The sequence below is a fragment of the Lolium rigidum genome, unplaced genomic scaffold (assembly GCF_022539505.1).
Source record: "Lolium rigidum isolate FL_2022 unplaced genomic scaffold, APGP_CSIRO_Lrig_0.1 contig_50076_1, whole genome shotgun sequence".
Taxonomy (NCBI): Eukaryota; Viridiplantae; Streptophyta; class Magnoliopsida; order Poales; family Poaceae; genus Lolium; species Lolium rigidum.
In genome coordinates this window covers 4,449-23,385 of record NW_025900780.1, presented here as the reverse complement: position 1 = coordinate 23,385, position 18,937 = coordinate 4,449, and the positions used below count along the sequence as shown (strand labels likewise).

General features: G+C 45.1%; 2 long non-coding RNA genes across 8 annotated transcripts; both read right to left on the bottom strand.

Annotated features, from left to right (window-relative positions):
* Nucleotides 1–1,610: 1,610 nt before the first annotated feature.
* On the bottom strand, nucleotides 1,611–2,408 carry LOC124681632. 2 transcript variants are annotated; one of them, XR_006995976.1, is made up of 2 exons: nucleotides 2,163–2,408; nucleotides 1,611–2,076 (listed from the first exon to the last, which is right to left on the bottom strand). It is a non-coding gene; the product is annotated as an uncharacterized LOC124681632 (long non-coding RNA). The 2 variants fall into 2 exon arrangements; XR_006995975.1 differs by having other exon boundaries at nucleotides 1,611–2,073.
* Nucleotides 2,409–14,411: 12,003 nt separating this feature from the next.
* Nucleotides 14,412–18,652, bottom strand: LOC124681631. 6 transcript variants are annotated; one of them, XR_006995974.1, is made up of 7 exons: nucleotides 18,357–18,652; nucleotides 17,578–17,631; nucleotides 16,059–17,470; nucleotides 15,781–15,960; nucleotides 15,638–15,708; nucleotides 15,179–15,248; nucleotides 14,572–15,074 (listed from the first exon to the last, which is right to left on the bottom strand). It is a non-coding gene; the product is annotated as an uncharacterized LOC124681631 (long non-coding RNA). The 6 variants fall into 6 exon arrangements; XR_006995972.1 differs by adding an exon at nucleotides 14,412–14,460 and having other exon boundaries at nucleotides 14,786–15,708; XR_006995970.1 differs by having other exon boundaries at nucleotides 15,179–15,708.
* Between the last annotated feature and the right edge of the window lie 285 nt (nucleotides 18,653–18,937).

Here is an 18,937-nt window from a genome sequence, read left to right as displayed (position 1 = left end):
AGTCTGAGACATAAGAAAAAATGGACCAATATATGCACATCATCATAAACATTCCCTGATCTTTGATTTGGCTAACTTTCCTCCAATCTCTTATTAAACCTGCAGTTTGACGCAAGTATATAATAATCATGCTTGCAATAAATCACTTATATGTAGACACTTTGGAGAAGCGTCCCTTTCTATTGTAAGGAAAATTGTTAATCCCAAAAATATGTTTCCAAACATAACAATCTTGTTGCCACTCCGTACATCATCTGATCTATGCAATGAACAGTATCTCTTCCAATTATCCCATAATGGAATGCCCTGTTCTTAAATAGCGCGCACTTGGGTCATTTCATTCAGCAAAGAATTTATCTCATACATCCCTTTATTTTCGCAGCTTGTTGTCATTTACTCAGTAGTCAGTGTTTTTCTCTACAAAATGATAATTAATTAAATAAAACAACAAAAGGAAGGAAAAGAGATAAGAAGAACAGCAAATCAGTATGGCACTAAGAGAAGTGGTAACTCTAATGAGCTGAGTGTTGCATATAAATGGGATATGGTGCTCCAGAAAAATGCATGTCAAGACAGGTCACCCAGTTTGGTAACTATTCACAGCTGAACAGAATGAGCAATTTGCGAATGGTCTTCTCTTGGTTCCATCTATCTATACTAACAAACAGAAGAACATCAACTAAACACCTGCAATCTATACATATTTGCATACCCTAAAGAAAAAAGTATCACCCATTCCTCCTCCCATGGGAAATCATAAGTAAAATAGACTCATCAGACAAAGTGAAACTACCCTATCAAAGTTTTCATTTGTTTATTACCACGTGTAAGTAGAAGCAGTGTTGTATACATAATAATAAGTAAATGGGGAAAATAGATGTAATGCTCATGTTTATTAATAAATACCTCAAGGTCTACAACGATGAAATCTAGCTCATATATGTTTTGTTGTGTGTTTGCTGATCTCTGCATTCCCAGATATATGAAACATGCACAAGGACCTTTCGTTAATAAGATCGAGGCGATGCGTCTTTGACCAGCAAAAGTTTCATGTCTTTCTTCTGTCCTACATGTGATTGAAAATATCCAGTGTAGATTTGAGTGGCATACCAAGGACTAAAAAGAACGACAAAATTCCCAAAAGGATTCAATTTCTAGTGGAAAATGTAGAGAAAAAGGAACTAAAATAGAGAAAACAACAAAGCAGAGGATGGTGAAGGTGCATAATCTACTGCAATCTGCACGTATATGGGGGTATTCAGTAAATAATGGTGGATGTATGAATGATTCAGGGGGGGAATCTGAATAAAGTAGGCATCATATTATTTCGCAATACACAATTACTGATTCTAATAGGTCAATTCACCTGTCAACATAAAGCAAGAAAACAAATGAATAGTACAAAAGGGAGATAGTGGGGAAAAAAGATGCATTGAACATACAGGACCCAATTTGCTAGGTTATCAACTTCTAATTCTTTATTAGATTTAGGAAGACCACCAGATCACATAAAAGTAGTGCCAAAGAATATAATGTTACGAAACCAAAAAAAAAAATTCTCCTAAATTGTTTCTTTGAAGGGATATCACAATGCAACAGAAGAATTAAAATGTCAAAAGCCTGAAGCCTTTATCAATATCATGAACTTGTAGCAAGAGATAGCTAACTGATATTTGTGATTTCCAACAGCAATCCCAATCATACTCTGCAGCCTTCTATGTAGAACATCACTAATACTTTGCAATATGCGAGAGAAAATGCTTGCAATTATCAAGCTCTTCAAATACAGAGTTGTGAAGCATCTGCAAAATTAAGGAAAGCCTAGAAAACAGTCATGCCGGAGGAACGGACTCGCAGACCAGATTGGAGAAGAACGGACCTGCAGCTTTCAAAGGCAGCCATCTGCGAGCTCGAGAAGACGAATTAGCTCACTCCAACACCGAAGTTCCCGCACCAGTGGTCATCGGGCTGGTTGTCATGTCGATGTCGTGCTCCACATGATCGTGGAGCCGCCACGAAGCTCATGTGACTGGCTGCTGTGGAGCCACGGGTGACACGAAGATGTAGTTTTCTCTGCTGAAAGCAAACAGGTCATACACACAATGAAAAGAAGAGAAAGTGGAGCCAAGAAGATCAGCAGGCAGGCAATCTGCTAATCTTACCACATTGACTGCTTCGTGGCACACTCGCGTTTCTTAATCGTGACAGGAGCCGGCAATCTGCTAATCTGGAGCATGGGTTGTAGCACGAAGCATGAACGCCGGTTCCGCCCAAGCCCTCCACAGCACCCTCAGTGAAAACCATTCCCTACACCGTCCTTGGTCTCCTTTCCAGGAACGGTGGTAGCGCCCGCCGCTGCCTTGGTTCGCTTCTTGTGGCCCGGCCACTTCAGCCCAAGGAGAAGGCGCCGCGACCCCAGAAACCGGCGGAGGCGGCTCCCAGCGCGAGCCGCACGGCGGCCCTCAGCAAAGCCGTGGATCCCGGCGGCGCGGACTCCCCGCTATAGGGCCGCATTAGACGGCGGCGCGCGACGGACCGGAGAAGGCGGCTCCCAGCGCGAGGCATATGGCGACCCTCGGCCAAGCCGCGATTCCCAGCAGCGCGGATCCCGCAACAGGGCCGCCTAAGGTAGCGATGGCGGTGGCGATTGACGACCTTCTCCCGGCGACCGTGGCCCCTCTCGGCCTAGCTCCCTCCGACGCAAGGCGAACGCCCCGTCACTGCTCCTCCCTACACAGACCCCGCCCAGGAGGTAAGGCTGGACGAACGGACCGAGCTTTTAGCTCGGCCCGAGTTTTCTTGGGCTCGCCCCGAGCCTGGCTCGGCCCGCGAAGAAGGCACACCGAGCCGAGCCCATATTTTGGGACCGTCGCGGGCTTTTGGCTCGGCTGGCTCGGCTCGGGCCGGCCCGAAAGCTCGCGGTAATTTTTTTTACGAAACCAGAGAAGGCCATAGTGGGAGATTGGGCTGATTCTGGCCCGTTAGAAGAGGGAGCAAGGCAGATTAGGTCACGTACGTTTCTCCTCCCCATCCAGATCGAGAGAAAAGAGCTAGCCACCATGCCGGCCGCCGCCAAGCGAACACCCACCGCCGCCGTCCCGATTTCGCTCGCCGTTCTTCTCGCTCCTCTCCTCACATCGCCGCTAGCCCCTCCACCGGACGCCGCGCCACCACCTGCACCCTCGTCCTCGTCCATGAAGACGTGCCCTAGCGACAACGGCCAACGGCGCCGGCCGGCAGCTCGAAGGTTTCCTTCGCTCGCTCCTCACCATCCCGCAAGCACAAGGTCGTCCTCACCACCAAGCAGCACCCTCCCTCGCTCCGCACGACACTCGCCCTCGCCGCGCCACGCCATCACCGCCGCTCCGGTCGCTCCTAACGCCCGGTGCGGAGGTTGGACCCACATGGCAAGTGACTCATTTGTGCTTGGCTCGCGAGCTGCACCGAGCCGGACCGAGCAAACGCAAAGCTCGGGCCGAGCCCTTTTTTCCAGCTCGTTGGCCTAACGAGCCGGACCGAGCCGAGCTCAAAAACAGCGAGCTGAATGACGGCTCGCACCGAGCCTGGCTCGAGCCAGCTCGCGTCCAGCCTTACCAGGAGGAGACGGAGGGAGGAGAAGGCATGGCCGATGCGGGGAGCGCCCGCGGTCCTCCCTGTCAAAGTTTTAGGGTTGAACCGTACCCTCTTCCTGGGTCGGATTGCGTGTTATATAGGTGTAGAAAAGCCCTACACGTGGCGGTACATAAGGGTACAAATACTAGGTAGAGTACTACTCTATACCAGTATTTGTACATAGAACTACAAGGTTTAACACCCTCCCTTAATCTAAACCTCGAGTGAGGTTGAGATTACATCTAAACTTAGCCGGATCTTTATCACCTAAAGTCTTGGTAAAACCATCTCGCCACTTGATCCTTTGTAGAGATAAACCCGATATCAAGAAGTTTTGCGACCACTCTTTCTCGAACAAAATGAAAGTCAATTTCTATATGTTTTGTCCTGGCATGAAAAATTGGGTTTACCGAAAGATATGTTGCTCCAAGATTATCACACCAAATGCATGGTCGTTGCCGAAGTGGTACTCCCAATTCTTGTACCAATTTCTCTACCCAGATCAATTCAGTGGTGGCATTTGCAAGTGCTTTGTATTCCGCCTCGGTCTGGAACGTGATACGATGGCTTGTTTCCTTGCACTCCACGAGATTAAGTTTGGGCCAAAGAAGACTGCAAAACCACCAGTGGATCGTCTGTCATCAACGTCACCTGCCCAGTCAGCATCTGAGAAGGCACTGAGAAGAGTAGATGCAGATCTCTGAAAAGTCAATCCGATCTGTATTGTTCCTTGTATATATCGAAGAATGCGCTTGACAGCTGTCCAGTGTACAGTTGTTGGAGCATGAAGATACTGACAAACTTTATTAACAGAAAATGATAGATCTGGTCTTGTCAATGTTAAATACTGCAAGGCACCAACCACACTTCGATAGTTCGTGCTATCCTCAGAGCCAAGAGGTGTTCCGTCTTGCAAAGACAACTTTTCACTTACAGATAATGGGGTCGGACACGTAGTACAGTGGAGCATTCCAACCTTCTTAAGTAAGTCCTTGGCATACTTTTCTTGTGTAAGAACAATGCCATTTGAGCACTTCTTTACTTCAATACCCAAGAAGAAATGTAATGCACCAAGATCCTTTAGTGCAAAATGAACACTCAGATTTCGAAGTAAAACCGAGGTGGCTTCATCCGATGAGCTAGCAACAATTATATCATCAACATATATCAACATAAACATAGTGATGCCTCTTTTGTTGTATAGAAACAGAGATGTGTCAGCCTTTGATGGAACAAAACCCAAGTCTTGCAGCTTGGAACTCAATTTTGCATACCATGCTCGAGGTGCCTGCTTTAATCCATACAAAGATTTGTCCAGTTTGCAAATGTAATGCGGAAAGCGAGGGTCAATAAAACCAGGGGGCTGTTTCATATACACTTCCTCCTCCAGAACGCCATGAAGAAACGCGTTCTTGACGTCTAGCTGTCGGAGACTCCATCCTTGAGACACAGAGATAGAGAGAACAAGTCGAACAGTTGCAGCTTTAACAACGAGATCGAAGGTGTCCTCATAGTCAATGCCATACCTTTGTTTAAAACCTTTGGCAACCAACCGTGCCTTATATCGTTCTGTTGTACCATCAGCACGTTTCTTTACTCGATAGACCCACTTGCAGTCAATGAGATTTTTGTTGGGGCTAGGAGGAACAAGATGCCATGTTTTGTTGTCCATCAAAGCGGTATATTCTTCATCCATGGCATGCTTCCAATTTGTATCTTCAAGGGCCTCAGTTAAGTCGTTGGGTTCCCCTCAGCAGCAGTACAAAAGTCCATACCGAATAGTCCCATCGTTGTACGTTTTTGGTTTTTTTATACCTTGTTGAAGCCGAGTACGGTATCGGTGTGTTTCGGATGCAGTCGTAGAGGGAGCAGCCACAGAAGATCCGTGTACACGATCGGGGCTGGCAGCAGCAGCATCGGAATCTGGGGAAGATTCAGTGGTAGCCGATCCGGGCGCGCCACGCGACGAGAGAGAGGGCGAGCGGGCCCCAGGCGAGGACGTTCTCCCGCCCAAGCCATCAGAGGACGCGCCAGTGCGGTCCCCAGCGGTGTCGGCCACCACGGAAGCAGAACGCGACGTGGCGCCCGGTGTGCGGTCAGGTGCTGAAGACGAGGACGATTCGCTGCCAGAAGAAGGTTCAGTGGCAGTAGAATCAGCATGGGGATCTGCGCCAGGAGAATTTTGTTGTGTGTCCATATCCGCACCATTTGAGCTCGAATTTTCACCGCATACAGCTAGGATTCGATGAGGAATCGTCAGGAGTATCATCCTCAACCCGTACATGGTCGCAATAGGAACAATATGCATATGATCATTAACATGTATACTCTCATCGTATGATGGTGTGGGGATAGGAGATCTTCGGGTAGAAGCAGGATTTCCTTCCGAAGTTGAGCACCAGCATTCGGATGCAAGGACTGAAACGGGTAAATGTTTTCATCAAAAACTACATCACGAGAAATATAGATGCGGCCAGTGGAAACATCGAGACACTTGACCCCCTTGTGAAGGGGACTATACCCAAGAAAAACACACCGTTTTGAACGAAAAGAGAGTTTTCGTTGATTATATGGTCGAAGGTTAGGCCAGCAAGCACAACCAAAAGTGCGAAGAGCATCATAATTCGGTTTGGTTTTGAGAAGTTTTTCCACCGGGGACTCTAGATTTAGGACTTTAGTGGGTAGAAGATTGATGAGAAAAGTGGCAGTCAGAAAAGCTTCATCCCAGAACTTAAGTGGCATATGGGCATTGGCAAGAAGTGCAAGGCCAACCTCAACAATGTGTCTATGTTTTCTTTCAGTGAGCCATTTTGCCGATGAGCATGTGGGCAAGATACATGGTGTGTGATACCAATTTTCCGAAAGAAACCATGGAGTTTTTCATACTCACCACCCCAATCTGTTTGCATGGTGATAATTTTACAACCGAACTTTCTCTCAACAAGTTGTCGGAAATTAAGAAAGACTTGAAAGACATCACTTTTCTTCTTGATTAAATAGATCCACGTGAATTTGCTATAATCATCAATAAAACTTACATAATATGTATGTTTGCCACCGTAGGTCAGGCAGGACCCCATACATCGAAAAGACTTGTTCCAAAGGAACAAGTGGACACACTAGTAGAGGTAGGATAGGGCAACCGATGACTTTTTGCTTGTTGACAAGGATCACACACATATGGATTTATTTCTCGGAGAATACGATAAATTGTTCTTCCTAAGCACTTGTTGAACGATGAATGAAGATGGATGTCCTAAGCGGCGATGCCGGTGGAGGAAGATGGCTTGATGGTGATGAAGGCATGCTTGTTGGGTCCGGCGGCAATGGGCACAAGTGGGTATAAGCCGCCGTGACACGGGCCTCTAAACAGAATTGTCTTGGTGGCCCGATCCTTGATCAAAAAGAAAAAAGGATGAATTTCAACAAAAGCATTATTATCAAGAGCAATTTTATGTGCGGATAAGAGATTTTTGGTGGCACTAGGAACATGTAAGATATTTCGCAATTGAAGTGAACTATGAGAAGTATGCAATGTTGAATGACCAATATGCTGTATTGTCATACCTGTGCCACTAGCATTGTGGACTTGATCATGACCCTTGTAGTTGTCCTGAGTATGAAGCTTGTTCAGCTGCCCAGTGATGTGATCAGTAGCACCACGCATCCATGTACCAGCTTGTATCAACTCCATAGGCCCCTTTTTCATTGCGGCGGTCATCTTCATCATCACGATCAGAATAGCGCCACCAACACTCATTTGCTGGATGACCATACTTAGTGCAGATTTGACAGGTTGTGTCGATAAAGCGTGTAGGAGTTCTTCCTCGGCCACGGCCTCCCTTCGGTGCACCACGATCATCACGACCACGGCCACCTCCACCATCACGGCGTTGTCCATCATCACGCCTATACTGGCCACCTCCACGGTCATCACGTCTATATCCACGATCGTCACGGCGATCACGGTACTGGCCACGGTCATCGCGACGGTCGTCGCGACGGTAATCGTCACGTCGGCCACGGTAGCCACCTCCATCACGGTAGCCTCCTCATCGCGATACCCGCCTCCATCACGGCGAAAATCATCGAACGAGGCCTCGTGCTATGTTTGCGTAACTCTGAAAACTCGGAGCAATCTGAGACGCTTCAGCTAGTATCCCTTCTCTATCATCAAAGGCTTGGAGTTGCGAGCACATATCCGTAAGGGTAGTATTCGGGACTCGCATTCATAGATGCAACAAACGGAGTATATGGTCCCCGAAGTCCTCCTAGGATGTATCCTTTCAGCTCGTCATCGTCCACGGTCTTGCCCGCGGCTGCCGCCCGTAAGCAAAACCGCGCATCTTAGATATGAACTGTGCCACCGTCGTATCATTCTTCTTTGTGTTTGCCAGAGCTCCTCTTAGCATGTTCACACGGGAGCGGGATTGTGACATAAACAGACCTTCAATGGTGGACCAGACTTGATGTGCATGCTCAAGGCCGATTACCTGAGAGAGAAGATCTTGATCCAGCCCCTTGACAAGGAAGCTCAGCACAGCCTGATCGCGGGCAAGCCAGACGCCATATGCAGAGTTGGGAACATTGATTTTCTTGTTGTCGGTGTCTTCCACTTCGAGGGTTTTTGGCGGAGCTTCATCAGATCCATCAAGCAGCTCCATCACCTGGGCCCCACGAAGGGCCGGAAGAACTTGCGCTTTCCGCAACGTATGGTTCTCGCTCGGTTAGCTTCTCCGTCTGGGGCGCACCAAGAGCGGCGGTAAGGTTGGCAGCAGCTGATGCGGACGAGGAAGAGGCCATCGGGTGTTGATCTGGTGTTGTGGATCCCACGACGTCGAGAAGCGGCGACTGGGCAGATTTGATCTGGGTTCTTGGGTCTTGATCTAGGGTTTTCGGGTTTTGGTGTCTTGGTTGTTTTGGTGTAGATTGGTTTTGGCTTTTGTTTTGATTTGATCTCCGACGGCGTGAGGCGGCCGGAGAGGAGTTTGGTTGTTTTGTGTTTGGGTTTTTTCACGGGGAGAAGATCCTTCACCGGCCGATTGACGGCGGCGGGGCGGCTGCGAGCTAGACGTCCAGGGTAGGAGAAGGCAGCTCTGATACCATGTCAAAGTTTTAGGGTTGAACCGTACCCTCTTCCTGGGTCGGATTGCGTGTTATATAGGTGTAGAAAAGCCCTACACGTGGCGGTACATAAGGGTACAAATACTAGGTAGAGTACTACTCTATACCAGTATTTGTACATAGAACTACAAGGTTTAACACTCCCGCCGCCGTTCGCCGTCGGACTCCGGCTGCACGGGCCATGGTGGGGCTGGTGGCAAGACCACGACGGCGACATGCCCTCCGCATCGTTCACTGGCAAGCCTGCACCACCACAGCCCACCACGCCGCCGAGCCGGGGCCATCTTCCATGTGAGGCCAGGGCTGCGCCTCGGTGAGCCGTACACCCACGCCACGACCGCCGACCGAGGGAGCCCAGGACAGGGGGAAGCGATCGGGAGGGGAAGATTTCGGGCCGGCCACCCGGCGACCGTCAATCCTTGATCCCCGAGATGACCATCTGGCCACGGCGAGGGGAGCTAGGACAGCGGCGCAATAAGGTCTTGGTCGGGGGAATGAGGCAGGGAGGAGCTCAGACGGTCAGGCGGAGGAGGCCGGCAACCAAAACCAGTTGGGGAGCCATCTAGAGAGGCCACCGCACCGCTCTACCATACAGCTGGGGCCTACCATGTGGGACAAAAAGAACAACGGTGTGGAAGAAAAAATAGGCTACACGCACCCAGACCTACCACATGAACCCCTTTCACACGTGAGAAGCCAGATTAAAATTCGAATTCCAAGCTAACCCCAGAAATGTACACTAAATAACAACAGAACACATGATTATACGTGTCAGCACAAGAGGAAAAAAGTAAATCCAAAATTAGGAGAAAAAAGATGTTTATTACACTTTAATATAGTAGTTATTTACGTCTGGCTACTCCATGGACTATGTATAAGATCTCGATAAATATTTGTGCTACTGGCTAATTCGTACTACTACTCTAGAGCAGTGTGTGCAAATGGCAGCAATGCAGCATGTATCTCCACTTTTGTGTATTAGTGCATTTTCCAGACCACATTATCAAACAATTTGCAAAAAAAAAAGCATACGAACTCACGGGCGCGGCGTGCCACCGCGCCACCCCTTCCTAGTATCCGATGATTTGATGATCAAGTCCCAAGGCGTAATTCATTGCCTGGCAGATAAGTTCGGGGGAACCCCACGTGACCATGTCCTCCTCAAGGCCAGCACATAATTTAATTGTCTAGATCAATTTCTCTTCATACATATTGTTGACATAAACGCATCATTGGGAGAGTTCCGAAGCAGCCCACGCACGGATCATATTCAAAACAAAGCTAAGTGTTACTTCCATGCACGTATACTTACTACCGTAGTTTTCTTTGATTCGTTTTTGCTAGTGCTTTTCGCCTAGTTTTGTCAGACATCGAAACGGGGGCTGCCCGGCCATTAAATCATATGGAACATGGCCCGAGAAAAGAAGTGCACGTTATCCGGTCTCCAGAAAGAAAAAGGGCAGTGCATGAAGAGAGCTTAATTTAGTACGAAGGACAAAAATTAAGGATACATACGACGCATCCGTTGGGCAATCATACCATCATACGAAGATCATCGACTCCGCAATATCAACTCCTTCAGGCCAATCGTCGCACGACCATGTTCGCTAGACTCGTCATGCTGAACTCATCATCCGACATAGAGACAATCAGCGTACACTTGCCACACTCGGAGGATTGCCCGTCGCGGATCTGTCACATCGACGCGTCTTCTTCATCGGCTACTTTCGGTCAGGTGCCGCGCAATTACACCCACCTCATCAACTGCGTCGGCCTACTTCCTCGCCGACTCCGTTGCATCCAATAATAAAGCTAAGTGTTCCTCTTTTAAGAGTTAATCATTGTTTACTTTCGCCACACCCAAATACTCGGGGCTGTGTCATTACATCCTTGCAATAAACACAATTAACCTTTGGAGATGCGCTATTACATCGTTACTGTAAATACACTCGATTACTCAGAGAATTGATCTTTTCCGGCTCAGTAGAATTATCTTCTCCGGCGTAGTGGAATTATTTTCTTCGGCTCGGTGGATTTATTTTCCTCGGCTCACTGGATTGGTTTTCTTCGGGTTATCATTGGTTTCTTCTAATATAATATTACCCGACGAATGTCTGGGTTAAATGGATTTGTCATCTATAATTATTAATGGATTTATTTCTTCGGGTCAATGGATTCATCCTCTATGATATCGGTGATGGGATTCGTAGCATAGAAAACAAAAAATTTCCTACCGCAAGAACGAAAACACAAGCCAAGATCTAATCTAGAAGACGGTAGCAACGAGGGGATGACGAGACTAACCCTTGAAGATTTCCAAAGCCTACGAGATTAGATCTCGTTGTTACAGAATATGATCACTTGCCGCTTTCAAAAGCGCGTAGAAGATCTTGACGGTGCCACAATCGGGCAACACCTCCGTACTTGGTCACACGTACGGTGTTGATGAAGACGGCGTCCTCCTCCCCGTTCCAGCGGGCAGCGGAAGTAGTAGATCCTCCTTGGAATCCCGGCAGCACGACGGCGTGGTGACGGTGGTGGTGGAGATCTCCGGCAGGGCTTCGCCTATGCGCTGCGGGAGAGATATGTGGAGGAGGGGCGCTAGGGTTTGGGGAGAGAGGGGGTCTAGGGCGCCGGCCACTTGGGGGCTGCGGCCTAGGAGGCTTTGGTGTGGCCGGCCCCCTCCCCTTGCTCCTCATTATATAGGTGGAAGCCCCAAGAGTTGTAGTCCAAGTCTTCGAATAAGACCCCAACACCAAAACTTCCCAAAGGTGGGAAACCTACTCAAGGAGGGAGTCCTACTCAAGGTGGGACTCCCACCTTTCCTTGAGGTGGGGTGGCCGGCCACCTTAGGTGGAGTCCACCTGGGACTCCTCCCTTAGGGTTGGCCGGCCATGCTAGTGGAGTCCCTCCGGACTCCACCTTCCATAGTGGTTTCTTCCGGACTTTTCTAGAACCTTCCATAAATGCACCGATCATTTTCAAACTTATAAAATGACTTCCTATATATGAATCTTATTCTACGGACCATTCCGAACTCCTCGTGATGTCCTGGATCCCATCCGAGACTCCGAACAAAACTTCGAACTCCATTCCATATTTCATATCTACTTAAACGACATCAAACCTTAAGTGTGTCACCCTACGGTTCGCGAACTATGCACATGGTTGAGACTTCTCTCCGACCAATAACCAATAGCGGGATCCGGAGATCCATAATGGCTCCCACATATTCAACGATCACTTAGTGATCGAATGAACCATTTACATACGATACCGATTCCCTTTGTCACGCGATATTTTACTTGTCCGAGGTTTGATCATCGGTATCTCTGTACCTCGTTCAACCTCGTCTCATGACAAGTACTCTTTACTCGTAGCGTGGTATGTGGTCTCTTATGAACCTTTCATATGCTTGCAAGCTAATTAGACGACATTCCACCGAGAGGGCCCGGAGTATATCTATCCGTCATCGGGATGGACAAATCCCACTGTTGATCCATATGCCTTAACTCATACTTTCCGAATACTTAATCCCACCTTTATAACCACCCATTTACGCAGTGGCGTTTGATGTAATCAAAGTACCCTTTCAGTATAAGTGATTTAGATGATCTCATGGTCGAAGGACTAGGCAACTATGTATCGAAAACTTATAGCAAATAACTTAATGACGTGATCTTATGCTACGCTTAATTGGGTGTGTCCATTACATCATTCACACAATGACATAACCTTGTTATTAATAACATCCAATGTTCATGATCATGAAACTATGATCATCTATTAATCAACAAGCTAGTTATACAAGAGGCTTACTAGGGACTCCTTGTTGTTTACATAACACACATGTATCAATGTTTCGGTTAATACAATTATAGCATGGTATATAAACATTTATCATAAACACAAAGATATATAATAACCACTTTATTATTGCCTCTTGGGCATATCTCCAACAGATCTCCCACTTGCACTAGAGTCAATAATCTAGATTACATTGTAAGGTACCTAACACCCATGGCATTTTGGTGTTGGTCATGCTTTGCCCTAGGGAGAGCTTTAGTCAACGGATCTGCTACATTCAGATCAGTGTGTACTTTGCAAATCTTTACTTCTCCATCTTCGATGTACTCGCGAATCGAATGAAAACGCAGCTTGATATGCTTCAGCTTTTTGTGTGATCTTGGTTCTTGTGCATTGGTGATACGTCTCCAACGTATCTATAATTTCTTATGTTCCATGATACTTTTATGATGATACACACATGTTGTATACACACTTTACATCATTTATATGCATTTTCCGGAACTAGCCTATTAACAAGACTAGTTGAATGCCCGTGCGTTGCTACGGTCCCCTAATTTTATTTCTCACATCATATGTGGTCCCCTAATTTTATTTCTCACATCATATGTAACAATAATGTATGTAAAAAAATCACATGTAAAGAAAAAATAGCAACATGGTATTCTAAAACCACAAAGATTCACTTCCTCCCTAATCTTGTGATAGCTCCTTTTCCACCGCATAGGCTCAAGTCATTAATTTTGATTGATCATGTGACACATCATATTAAGATAATATATAATCAATTAATTATAAAGACAACTCTTGTTAAAAAGGCAACAAGTCACACAACCTGACCCCCCATGCGTTCATAACATGCCTTCATCTTGAACTCTGAACTCTGGTGATCCCACTCTCTTCATGCCAGACCAACCGAACGAAAGCAAGCGTGAAATAATCACACGTACATAACCGAGGAAATGCAGGAAATGTAGTTACCTGGAGGAATAACACAATAATAAATGTCAGTGCTAGCTTGCTTACCACAAAAATAACTAATTGACTAATGTCTTTACCGCACATGCACATATGCAAATACGAATACACATACATATTCATATATTACAAATATAGCCACACATAGTATTCCAAAAACATTAAAATTTTCATTTCACATAATTTCATGGTTTATGCATATTTAGAAAAATCATCAGACGTCATACTACAATTTAGCCTCTTCCTTTTTTAGATTATCTAGCCTATTCCGATCTTCCAACTTTCAGACATTCTTCATGTGTTACCATTTACAATCATATGTTATAACTTTCTTCCTCTCTACAGACAATCAAGTATCCTTTGGTCTCCATAATGGGTCGAACCTTGTCTCCTCCACCCCCAGATCACACGATGTTAGGCCAGTGTTTGGTGTTCCCAATTTATTTCTGCCAACAGCTACACCGTTAATTGTGTAGTTCTCCTACCAAGCATGCTATATTTGGCCATTGTCTCAATTCCTGCAACTACTGAATGCATATACTTACACTTCATATTTCTGAGTGAATTACCCCTTGCATGTTCTTAGAACAGACCATGAAAACTAAATGGAAAATAGACAAAACCTGAGAACTTTTAGATGCTACAAAGATATAAAAAATTTATGACAATCACATATACTTCAAGACTTGATAAGACGACCTGAATAGCGTGATCATTGTCAATACTACAAGGTGTTGCCATAGAAGTGAAGCACCTAGTGTTCATGAGTGTTGTTCTAGTAAAGAATGGGTGAATAACATAGTTCGACGTTCATAACTCTAACATGTATCAAGTCAATGAAATTACATCAGTAGCACCTTCATTCACATACATAGCAACCGATTGATCTCACCTAATATTGTTCAGCCAGTGGATGCACACTACTCGATGAGCACCATGCTGTTGCGGATCCACAAAAAACAATTAGCTTCAAGTTATGCAAAGAATTACATGAATATATCTGCACAGTTCTTTGGTTCTAAGTAAAGTTACTAATAAGATAAACAGTTCAGTTATTATTATTAGTTCATGTTGTGTACAACTAAACAGTTTTGAGGAATATTCACTCATCCTTGAGTATATTTTACCAAAGAAAAACTACTTCATGTTGTATACAAACTATTTCTAGGAAATACTGAATAATATGCACCTACAATCAAACTGTTTTTCCGAAACATATTCCTTGACAAGCAATATGGCACATGCTTTAGGTGAACCGACAAACCTAGCTAGGTGCACATGGTGAGACGGGACGGTTCCAGGTTCGAACAGAAGGCGGTTCCACGCGACGCGCCTACGGAGGCAGAGTAGAGCACGTCAGGGCAGAAACCAGAGGTGGCGTCGAGCTGTCGTGCATCGTCTTTGAAGTCGGCGATGTTCTCACCGAAGCCCTGGCTCGCTGGGATGACCACCCACGGCCTGCCGCTGCTCCCTGTCAGCTCCATCCCTGGCCGCGCATACTCAAAGATGTCATCACACGCGCGTGATTGAATGAGTTGATCCACAAAATCCCCCTAGAAAGTGAACAAACATTGTCCTGTGAGTAAATCCTCTAGATAATGGACCACTAATTGACATAGTGCCATCAATTGAAGTATAATATACTTCAAAATCTTACATTAAACATCAAAGAATTTTGGGTGAAACCAAGCAGCAGCTCTAATTTTACGCACCATCAAAATGAAGAACTGCAGTAATAATGTTAATATCAATGGTATTTATCAGGTAGAAACTAAAACATTATATTATGTTTGCTTGGCTTCCTAACTGTCCATCTCATGTGCTGGTGTATTTTCCTCTCACCTACAAGCTATGACCTCACAACAAGCTGTAGTTTCAAATTTTCCAGCGTTGCATTGGCGCTTATTGAGTGCTAGCATCAACAGTTTCAAATCAGTCTCGATGATAATCCTAATAGATCCCAGCAGCTCCCCCTAGAATGGTTATCTAGCAGCGTCTTTTATTCATATTAATTTTTATAGGTGTGCATAGCTGAATAAAATGCATTTCTGATGCTGCTAGTCTATCTAGAAACATCCTAGCTAAAAAAAGTCCAAAGTGTGTAGAAGCGCCTGACATCGTAGGAAGAACATCCAATGTGAGAGGCCTCCTGTGGCACCAGTTTCTGGGTATTGTACATCCCGATACCTTGAAAATGGTAGTATTCAACATCAGATTCTGTTTTGTGGAAACGGAAACATGAGAGGGTGAAAAGTATACCAGATACGTAGGCAAATAGATAGGAAGATCTAAATCCTGCAGCAAAGCCCAGTGCCTTAGTCTCAGGAGATTGCGTCAGGTCATAGGGAGCAGATGAACAGTAGTGTTTCAGGTTGACTGATTTCAGCCACCAAAGGTCTCATCCTCATCGTTTTCCCGAAGAAGATACAATTCCCAGCACTGTCAACCACCGGTCAAGATCACTCATAAGTCCAATTTTCTGCAATCAAGGATAAAAGCTGGACAATAGCTATGGGAGTATCGAGTAACACAGTTACCTTTATTTTTCCAACTCAGGATGTGGGTTGCTCCCTCTCCCAGATCTTCATGTTCAGCGTGTTGTTCAGTTTGTATATCAAGCACATACTAAGACAAGGAGATGCTATTAGTTAAAGCAGAGTATCGAATATGAGTTGCGGAGGCATCAAAGACCATAGAAACACATTCTCTCGGGGAGATTGTAGACAAGAAGAGAACTCAAAAAAAAAAAAAAATTTACAAGAGCAAATATCCTTTGAAAACAAAAGGCCCCAAAACACATCTGAACGAGAAATTAATAATGCATAATTATTGCACATATTATTTGTAGGCAACAAACCTATCATCGTATACATTCGATTTTCCAATGCTCTCAAATCCTTCAGTGTCCAGGTAAAAGACATACACTTTGGAGCCATCAACCTCAACAGGAGTGCCCCAAATCCATATACCTTAAAAATGTGGATAGTCACCTCAGAAAGTATATGTTATATGTTTTAATATAAGCGTTAATTTTTCAAATGGTCACGTGTCGGAGCAGAGACATAAATAAAGTTATAAAGGCAACTACAACTAAATGTGAGATTGGTTCTGGCTTAACCGGGTGCTTTGGGTCAGGTTGTGCGAACGGTCTCATTTGGTTCAGGCCTTAATGGGTTGACTCTGACAAGAGTTTGGTTTGGTTTTGTTTCCTCTAGCAAATGGTTGGGTATGGTCCTGAATCCAAAGTTTTCATGACAGAAGGTGCAACGAGATGTACAATTCATATCGCCCTTGTACTCTCTTTATTTCCATATTCCAATTCTTGATACATGGTATTATTGGGGTATGCACAGCTCTACCTCCAAACTTATATTAGTGTCTTCCCTATATATTAATACCAACCAGACTAAAAGATAGTTTGAGACCTTTGCTGTAGAAATTGAGGAATTTGATCAAGAAAATTTGACAGAAGAGCCCAAGGTTACAGACGGCAATGTCATATAGGCAAAGAAAATTTGGCATGGTATGAAATAGGGAAGATAAGCTTTTCTAGTGTCAAATAAGGAATCGGGTTTTGAAACTTTCACATGCTGAAAAAGATCCGGGACTACACATAAGAATAATCTGTTGCCGAATACCACTGAATCTTATTCTGACGAGAATTCGAAAGTTGTTTCTTCTGCAAAACTGAGATATAAGGAAAATGTACATAGATATATTCAGAATTGAGATGGTTGAACAACTGTTTTGATTAGGATGAACATCATATTATATTTTAGCGAAGATGACTTGTTACCATTATTGTAGGCACGGAAATGCACGACATAGCAAGTTCTTCAAGAAATTTTAGAATGACCGAATGTTCAAATCTGTTCCTAAAGAATTGGAGCCAGTTATGCCTCATCCAACAGTTTCAGAATATTGGAGAAGCGGAAAAAGTTATGGTGAACTGAAAAAAGAAAGTAATACCAATTTAAATCAAAGCAAGTACAAGGTATTCTCAGCGTAAGGAACAGGAAGTTATCAACATTTGTTACCAGAGTTTGAGCCATGTACCTGTGGTGCACCGCAATGAACTGGCCCCCAGATTGCAACCCTTATATTGCAATACTACAATCAGAACTTCAGAAAATTAGTCATTTACACCAGACTTAATCCTATTGGTCATGATGAATAATGATGGATTATCCCCAACAGTTCTAAAGAAACAGAATTTAACACTATGACACATTTCTTGAGCTCTTTTACCCATGACTAAAAAAGGGAAGATGAACAATGGTTACGCTAATAACTAAGGTTCCAAGGTAAAACTTAAAGTACTCAGCTTACTAATATTTAGTCCTTCAAAATCATCCCAGTCAATACTCTGTGGTAATTTCGACAAAGTGTATGCTCATACTAAGGTATCAAGTGATTTGCACGAATGTATTTTCTCATATGAAAGGAACCCCAACATCACAATGATTCAAATGTCAGTACTGGAAGATAAAATACAGGGACTGAAGATTGCAAACGTAGCATACAAAGTGAAGCCTTAATTTCATATGCCAGAAACTCCTAGTGTGTCAATTTCGAAAGGAAAAAATAACTCTTAGTGAGTCGGTAATTTATTTGTTGGTAAATCCAACTTCAACATCCATATCCATGTATGTCAATCGATCTTTCAAAAGAGCATGCTATGTTCTTTGGTACTGCTTCTATATTCTGGGCGAATCTGATCCTAGCTAACACACTGCATTACGCAGCCCAAAATAAGAGAGATAGAGGGCAGAGAAAAGATGGAGGGAGAGTGGAGAGGAGCTGCAGTTCAACAGCTAGCGATGTGAGGAACTCACAATGAGGAAACTGGATCAGGTCGCTGTGGTTAGAGGTATCTTGGCGGCGGGGTCAGAGGGATCTCGTGCGCCCAGGCCCCGTCGTGCTCCTCCTCCGCCATGGACGGTGGGCAGAGGCCCGAGGGATCTTGGCATCCGGGCTCGGGGAGAACCAACAGCGTTGGAGGTCCGGAGGTCGGTGGCGGGGAGCTGCGAGAGGGTCAGAAATACCTGCCTCATGGCGCTCCTATCCTCACGCGCCTAGGCCTCATCTTGATCCTCCTTCGTCGTGGACATTGGGCAGACGAATCTTGATGTTCAGGTGGCAAGGCCCGTCATCTAGGGTTCCATGGGATGATGTCGGGGCCTGTTCTAAATCGGTATTCACCACTTGGCGGTGGCAGAAAAAAGTACGTAATTAGATGAGCTCGGGATTACAACCACCTACTGTACCCTTAGATGTTAATTGGACGGACATGATGTTTTTAATCTCCTTCACCAAACGCGTTGTATGACCTACGACCAACTCCAATATAATAGTAAAGATGCTGAAGTGCCAGTTCCTGTTTTCTGCTGTTTTTGGTTTCAGAAATCCTACAAAG